The sequence below is a fragment of the Scomber japonicus genome, chromosome 1 (genome assembly GCF_027409825.1).
Source record: "Scomber japonicus isolate fScoJap1 chromosome 1, fScoJap1.pri, whole genome shotgun sequence".
In the NCBI taxonomy this organism is placed as follows: domain Eukaryota; kingdom Metazoa; phylum Chordata; class Actinopteri; order Scombriformes; family Scombridae; genus Scomber; species Scomber japonicus.
In genome coordinates this window covers 18329854-18338596 of record NC_070578.1, presented here as the reverse complement: position 1 = coordinate 18338596, position 8743 = coordinate 18329854, and positions in this window count along the sequence as shown.

The following is an 8743-nucleotide window of genomic DNA, read 5'->3' as shown; positions in this document are numbered from 1 at the left end:
GGGATAAAATTGGTTATTCCAGAACGAACCATTTTAACTTTATAGAAAAGAATTGATAGGATTCAATGAATATGTTGATTGATATCTTCCATCTTCATGGCTCAGTTTGGTCAAAATTTGGCATCTAAAATTTAAGGTTAGGGTTACAAAAAGATTGTGTCATACTGGTGGGAATGGGACTGGGTGTAAATGTTGTTATTTTGCATCAAACATTACCTCTACCTTTCCTTCTCAGAGAAAACAGTCATAATCCAGGTTATCAACAAATGTTACTGTTTTTCCTGATGGGGACAGAGAGAGATAAATTCAAATATTACCACTCCCAGTACTATTTTTCACAGTTTTTGTGTATGTATTATTTGCGCATTGTGAATATATAAATAAAATAAATAAATTATATTAAATAAAACTCAACAGTATTTAATAATAATAATAAGAACCACTTCTTACTGAGCTTTTTTCACTAAAATACAGTACATGTATGCATAGTCACCCATCATGCACAAATAACACATACACAAAGTCACTCCTTCTCTGTTTCACTCTATTTGCATTTATCTGATAAACCAGTGAAACTAATTACACGCTCCTCATCTTAATATGACTAAATCATCATATCAGTTTTAATATCTGTGCTCTAAATGTTGCAAGTACATTGGAATCTGCTACATGACAAACTGGAAACTGGGAGGAAGTTAGGTTTAAATTAGCCTACTTTTACAGACATAAATAATGTGTTACTTTAAACAGCTAACTGTAAATTGTACAGACAACATTTTTTATTAGTATTGGACTGGTCCGATGCAGCAGCTCCATACTCTGAGGCCCCTTTATGCTCTTTATCACAACGTGTGTAGATTAATTACAGGTGACAGTTTTAGAGTGCATCATTGAATACTGTGTGAGAAGAGAAAACATTGCATCTTGTTTACTGACAAAGTCGTATCTCACAAACTTCATTTATACATTTCATTTTTTTCATAATGATTAGATACTGTATTCAATCAAAGGAGATATTCAGCATGTGAATGCTGAATTAGGGGACAAATGTTTTTTGTTTGAACCCGACTGTGTCTTAAATTGGACACACTTGTATTAAGGAATTTACCTGTTTCTCATAATGTTATGCATGGTTACACGCACTAGGTGGTCCACTCCACACTGTAATGAATTACCATATAATTTAATATAAGTAAACACAACCTTTACAGTATGTTCCGGGAACTGTAAATACATAGATTAAATAGACCACATACTGGGCACAAGTGTTGGAAGTGTTACTCTGTGTTTGTCAGTGTAGTTGTTTGTGTCAACACAAACATTTGTCATATTTTATATGATTTTTTTGTTTCACAAAATCAAAAAATGAAGAGTTGTATTGGTGGTTTCCATGAACACCGAGAAACATCAGAGGAAGACAACTTGCAAAACATATTCCCAATGCTCCATCAGCTTTCTAAGAAACACTTTTATTAACCCTGATTAACTGTTTTTTGCGAATGTGCTGAAATTCAGGATTTTTGGAGTAAAGTTCAAAGGGAGTTGGATAAACTTCTGGGTGTTTTTTTTTATATCTAGGCTCAAAGGCATGAATCTTGGGTATTTAAGAGGACTTTGCTATTCCTTTTGCATACATGCATCTTTTACATATGTTATTATATTGTGCTCGTGAATGTATTTTGCAAATGTGGATAAAAGCCTTCCATTGTGAAATGGATTCGTGTTGGAACATGTTGGATCCTTATGAAGCTTTCTGTACAAGTCTGAGAAACAAACCTTTAAAGTTTTATAAAATATGGGATGCCTTTCTGAACAGTCTTGGACCAAAGAAATCAAAGTACTTGAAGGTCTGCCTGGACGTGCCTTGAAGAACCATGAATGAATAAGTTCATATTTCAACATGAATTTGAATAAGTACTGTACAGTTGCATAAAGACAAGTAAAATATGTCATGTATTGTATGTCATGTAATAATAATAATGCATTTTATTTAAAGGCGCCTTTCGAAGCACTCAAGGACACCCTACAAGACCCATATAACACAACAAAAGTACATCAAACAGTATAAATCAGGTAACATTTAATGCAAAGATAAAGAATAAATATGAATGTGACTACAAAGTGCAAATGTGATTGCATAGTCAGTGTGAGACAGAGTATACCACTCTGAATATGTGTGTTTTCAGGCCGGATTTAAAGGTGGAGACAGAGTCAGAAGTGCGAATGTCTGGTGGAAGAGAGTTCCAAAGGCGGGGGGCAGATCGGCTGAAGGCTCTTGACCCCATGGTGGTTAAGTTGGCAGATGGGGCAGATAGCTGGTTGGCAGAGGAGGATCGGAGAGTTCGGGAAGGTGTGTAGATGTGAATATGAGAGATATGATGGTGCCAGGTTGTGAAGGATCTTGAACGTGAGGAGCAGAATCTTAAAGTCAATGCGGGATTTGATAGGGAGCCAATGAAGTTGCTGCAGGACAGGAGTGATGTGTTCAACAGAGGGAGTTGCGTTCTGCACCAGTTGGAGTTTGTGAAGAGATTTCCGCGGAAGACCAAAGATGAGAGAGTTACAGGCTAGACTGCCGGGGGACACCCACTCCCATGACGCACTGAGCTCCTCTCTCCTCCTCTTTCTCCCTCTCTATCCATCCATCTATATCCATTAACATTCATGTACCACTAATACATTCAATAACCTAAACTTTTTCCCCGTAGTTGTCTGTGCTTTCTCGTCTCACAGGTAACTTGGGCCTGTAGATGTCCGGAATGACAGATTCCAGTCCCGGACCTACTAGCTTCAATGTTGTTTTTCAATGTGCCTCTCTCTACTATTCTTCCTCTCTCTCCTCTCTACCCCAACCGGTCGAGGCAGATGGCTGCCCACCTTGAGCCAGGTTCTGCCTGAGGTTTCTTCCTGTTAAAAGGGAGTTTTTTCTCACCACTGTTGCCAACCTGCTCTATGTGTAAAGTGCCTTGAGATGACTTTGTTGTGATTTGGCGCTATACAAATAATGATTGATTGATATATCAAATTTTCTGAGAATGTGACCAAGAGGCAGAAGATAAATAATGAACAGGAGTGGGCCAAGGACAGAGCCCTGGGGAACACCACTAGAGATTGGAGAGGAGCCGGATCTCAAGTTCTTGAGTTGAACAAACTGTGTGCGACCAGAGAGATATGATCTGAACCAAGCCAGAGGGATTCCAATGGAGGCTAACCTGTCCAGGAGGATGTCATGAGAAACTGTGTTGAAAGATGCACTCAAGTGGAGGAGAACCAGAATGGAGAGTAGTCCAGAGTCAGATGTCATCAGGAGGTCATTGGTGATTTTCACTAGGGCTGTCTCAGTGCTGTGGAGGGGACGGAAACCAGACTGAAATTGTTCATAGAGATTGTTGTAAGACAGATGGGTGTAGACCTGAGCTGCAACAGTTCTTTCTAGTATTTTGGAGAGAAATGGCAGGTTTGAGATAGGACAAAAGTTGTTCAAATCATTCGGATTGGCGCCAGGTTGTTAGTGATGATGGAACAACACCAGCAGTCAGTGAGGAATGAATGATGTCAGTTATTAACAAGGACAGGGCAGGTAGGCAGACTTTTACCAGGTGGGTAGGTAGGGGGTCTAACTGGCAGGTAGATGATTTGAATAGGGCTCTAGTGTTCCCGCCAGCTGTCCTAATTAAGGTTGAGTAGTATGTGGTCTTTAGTTTTGAGCTGGGCGTAGTGCTGGTGTAAACAGACCTATTTTTCAGAGGTGCAAGAGTATTTAGCAGTCCATGAAGTCCATCATTGTAGTCACATACCAGTTCATCTGTGGTGGATAAATTTTATCTGATGAGGAAGTCATCAATTCCATTGGAGAGGGCCAACAAGTCAATATTCTTAATGTTTCGGAATGTGATACAGCGATGCATATTAGTATTGGATAATCTTAGATTGACATTGCAGGATATTCTTGTGGTCTGAGATAGGCAGATCTGAGGCACAACAGTTATGAGGGGTTACCACAACAGCAGATTATGTCAAGAATGTGTCCTTTGGAGTGTGTCGGAAAGTCAATATATTGCTGTATTCCAAAGCTGTCAAGGCATGAAGTAAAGTCCCTTGTAAAAGCATTGTTGACACTATCCAAGTGAATACTAAAATCACCCAGCAATAGTAAATTTGGGGATACAGAACATAAGGTTATTAAGAAGGCAAAGAATTCCTGCAGGAAGACATTCTGCTTTGGTGGTCGATAAATAGTGGCAAGGATGGTAGGAGTTGGGCCCTTGATTTGGAGAGCAATGGACTAAAATGAAGGGTACATAGGCACAGTAATAGAGGACACTTTCCACTTTTCACTGTATAGTATTGCCAGGCCACCCCCTCTGCCAGAGGTACGGGGTTGTGATGTGTAGACAAACCCTGGAGGAATAGTTTGATTAAGGTGTGAATAGTCATTAGGCTGCTGCCACGTCTCATTCAAGCAAAAGAAATCATTCAGTAGATCATAGAGCAGAGGTCCCTTGTTGGTCAGTGAACTGATGTTAAATAACGCAAGGTTTAGATTGCTGATGTGGGGTTTGGTGTTAGCTGACCTGGCTGGATTAACTAGGACACTATGATCAACAGTTCGTCTGCACCTGTGCCTGTGCATTTGTGACCGGGTGAGTCATCTCCCTCCTGGTCACTGCATGGCGCTGTGTCAGCCTGGCGCAGGTTAATGGGGGGACGGCACTGTTAGGTGATTAAAACAGCTGTGTTGGTCGACATTTTCCCTCTCTGCTTCTGCTGTGCGGTGCGTCCAGTGAGCTGGCCGGCGTGCGTGTTTGTGTCTTCCCGTCGTATCAGTAAGGTAGGAACTCTGCGTATTTGCTGGTTTGTGTTTGCTGTTATTGGGCCTGAGGCCTCATACTTTCGCTCCGTTGCAGCGTTGGAGCAACGGCGAGCGGTGGAGCGACGCTGTGTGTGTGATTGGGACAGGTGTGTTTGGTTGCTGTTCTCCCTCCCTGTCTCTGCTGGGCGGCGCGTTTGGTGAGCGGGCTGGCGTGCATGCCCGAGTCTCCCCGTCATATCACTAAGGTAAGCATGCCGTGTTAGTTATTGTTTGGTGTTTTACTTTTATTGGCCCTGGGGCTTCATCCTCCCGCTCCGTTGCAGTGCTCGGAGCGGCCGTGAGCCGGAGGGAGCGAGCGGTTCTGGTGGGCGCGTGTTGGGTGCAGTAGGGCTCAGAGGTAGGCTGCTTTAATTGTCTGCTGTTGCAGTTTTACATCATTGCGCTAGTTGTGACACTGTCCCTCTCTTGCTTTACAGCGGGGCGCTGTAACCAGCGGCCCCCACTCTCCTAGTTCTGCACACTATCCTGCGTCCTGGTGTGTTCCGGTCATCGGCCACCACGATGTTTGCTGCTGTTTTGTTTGGCTCGATTACATGGTTTTAAATGATTGTTGTTGCCGAGGATAGTGACCTCAGAGACGTTTAACCATTTATTTCTTTTGTTTCTTGTTTTCCTTTTTTTCTTTTCTTTTGGGGGGGCGGGTTTGATAATTGTTTGATTGTTTTCTTCCAATTTGTATTTGAATATTTTAAGAAGACTTAATTATGTTTAATGTGGTTTGGTATTATAAATAATATTTAATTGTTTTTGGTGTGTGTGAGGTCAGTTAGACTGCGGCCATCTTAATTTTTCCCTCTCTCCCTGTGGACAGGTGCTGTAGTCCAGCGCGGCGGCCCAATCCCTGGTGGTGGCTTCTTCACTTCTCCCTTGCGTGTGTGTGCAGTGTCACGGGTGATATTATTTTCTTGGTTTTTTTCTCCTTCTCCTTGGTTTGGTTTAGGGTTGCCGGGGCTGGCCCAGCCCTGTCCATTCCCCTTTCTTTGGCCCAGTCTTTTGGTGAATGTGAAATATTTTGGCAACTATGGAAGTTTTATAGAAACAATATTGTGATAATAAATTATTATTCTTTTTATACCTGAACTCTCCCCTGTGGTGATTCGAGCCTGCGTGACCTTGGGTTTTTCATTTTTACAAAAATACCGTAACTATTTCCTGGGGCGAAACTCCCCAGGTGGCGTTGTTGGCAACCACACATCACTATTCACCACTCCACCCCGCCACACATTGATCTGCGATGTGAAATAACAACAGGAATTGGTAACCAGTTAATCACAGCAGTGGAAGTAGCTTTATGGCAGCCAGTAGGAGACAGTGGACCATGGTAAGGGCAATGAACCAGGGAAAGTGTCAGTACCTGGGTTGGTTGCCAGGGGGAGCTTGTGAAAGACACAGTGCTGTGTGCTACCGGAGTAGGCAGGGAAGAAGAAGGCTCCAGGATGGGGGCATGGCAGGTAAGCAGTCAATCACAGGTGGCAACGGTCTGGACAGCATGCTGGATGTTAGCTGCTAATACTCTGCTACCCAGACTGTTGGAGTGGAGTCCGTCGGCCCGGATTAGGGAAGGACGGTTCCAGAATAGGTTGAAGTTATCAACGAAACCAATGTTGTGGATTCTGCAGGCGGTCTGGAGCCAGGTGTTAAGACTGAGGATTCTGGAGAAGCGGGGTCCCAAACAACCGTGTCCCTGAGGATTGCACTGAGCGAGGCGATTTCTTTGGATTGTACAGATGCTACATCAATGAAGTTGGACAGCAGTGACTCTGTCCAACTTGATCAGAGAGCCGTCGGATATCTTTTTTTTTGCTTGCTGCAGTTGTTCACTGTCCACACCAAGCATAGTTGGCAATGAAGCTGATGGGCGATACTGACCAAGCAGTAGTCAATGCAATGCACCAAACAGTGTATATGACTCTTAGGCCAGTCCAAAAAGTCAGAGAGTTATGCCGAACTGTAGGTCAGTTAAAGAGAAACAATAATAAAACAATTTTATTCACCAATGCTTATATGGAAGTAAATAAAATACCAACAGTTGTCGATGGAGTAAGGCGCTGTGCGACTGTGCTAATATGTTTTTTTGGCAGATCTCGACAACAGATGTGCATCCAATGCAGGGAAGTCCTTGTCCAGGGAAAGATGTCGAAAAGATAGCCTTACACTGGATAAAAACGAGGTGGAAAGTTGGTATAAAGTAGGTTTTCAGGTTTCTGGCGGGTACACAAAGACGCCGATGCATAGCGATGATGTAGGCAGCAGTGAGAGATAGTGGTGACTGTCGATTGATGTTATTTTATTTTCAAAGTGATTGTATGATGCTAAAGTGTTCTTTCATTTGTTTTTGTTTTTTAAATCTTTCTTGTTTCTTGTGAAAGTGTGTATTTTCTTCTTGTGTTGCTGATGTTCGTAAGTGCTTTGCAGTTTTAATGGACAGTATTGTCCTGATGTTAAATAACCAAATTATTGCTGCAAAAGTCATGAAAACTCAAACTCAAAACTTCTCGTGTACAACATGATCAGAGTGATAAATTGTAAAATCTGAAAATCTAGTCAGTTACATTCCACATGTGATCTATTACTGACTCCCACTCAGTGTCAATGTATTACGTAGAGTGCCTTCAGTTCTGTTCATGATGAGATGGACAGTGCCCCCCCCCACGTTGACCCTGAATAGCAAAAAGGAGGAATAGAAAGTTGATGGATGGACCTTTTACCTGTTTGGACCTCTGCTGCTGTGGACAGCATGTAAAATGGTAAGAACTGATAGATCATACACTGAGATACATTAAAGAAGGATTTTTGGTAGCGATTGAGCAGTTAGCCGTGCTCTTCAAATGCCAGGAGGGGCCTTGCAGATTCAATACAATTTCCTTTTTGCTTTATATCTGAATGCTCACAGGACAGGACCATATTGCGAAAACGAACACCTTGTCTCCTCTTGAATTCCTCCTCCTTTAATCTTCTCCTTTCACTGTCCCTCTGCAGCCTCATCTTGTCACCCATATCTACTATTCATTTTCTCCTCTCCTCTCCTCCAAGATACAATGAACGCTAAGTTAAAGTGTTAAGTGTTTTTTACTCATTGAGACAGAACTAAGTACTTGGACGATATGTGAGTGATTAGGTGATTAGTGTGTGCATGCGTCTATCAGTGTGTGCACATTTAGCTGTGTGTGTGTGTGAGAGAGAGAGAGAGAGAGAGAGAGAGTGCGTGTGTGTGTGTGTGTGTGTGTGTGTGTTCGCATTGTGTGTTCCATCAAACTGATTCAGGATGGCAGATAGCAGCTGGCAGGACTGACTGTGATGAACACACACACACACACACACACACACACACACACACACACACACACACGTTAGGTTGCAACAGACAAAACTGGGTTGCAACAAGTAAATAGCACCACATAGTACAGTACAAATCCATTTGGAGCTGATGTTATGGAGACAACGCTGTAAATACCAGATGCTGTATGAGCTATTAGCCATGACTGTGTAAGAATTGCTCTTTAGCAAAGTCCATGATGAAAAGCCATCCGTGACATGAAAAAAAGGACTTATCTATGATTTTGAGACAGTCAGAGTGCAGGTGTGTCCTATACTGGAGCTTGGGTCCCAAAAGGAGATCCATGAACTAATGATATTATGACACAATGGACCAGTGGGCACAGACCACTGTCAGAACATTTCCACAAGTAGCATACACAGTAAACCAAATATCAAATCAGACTTGGTATCTATCCACAGACAGGCCACATCTCTTCAATTTAGGTACATATTATATTAGTATTATATATAGTATTATTTTTCCAGAGCTATGCCCCTGCCCCACCTACATAACCCTAGAGATTACAATACAAACTGTAGTTTAATTTACTA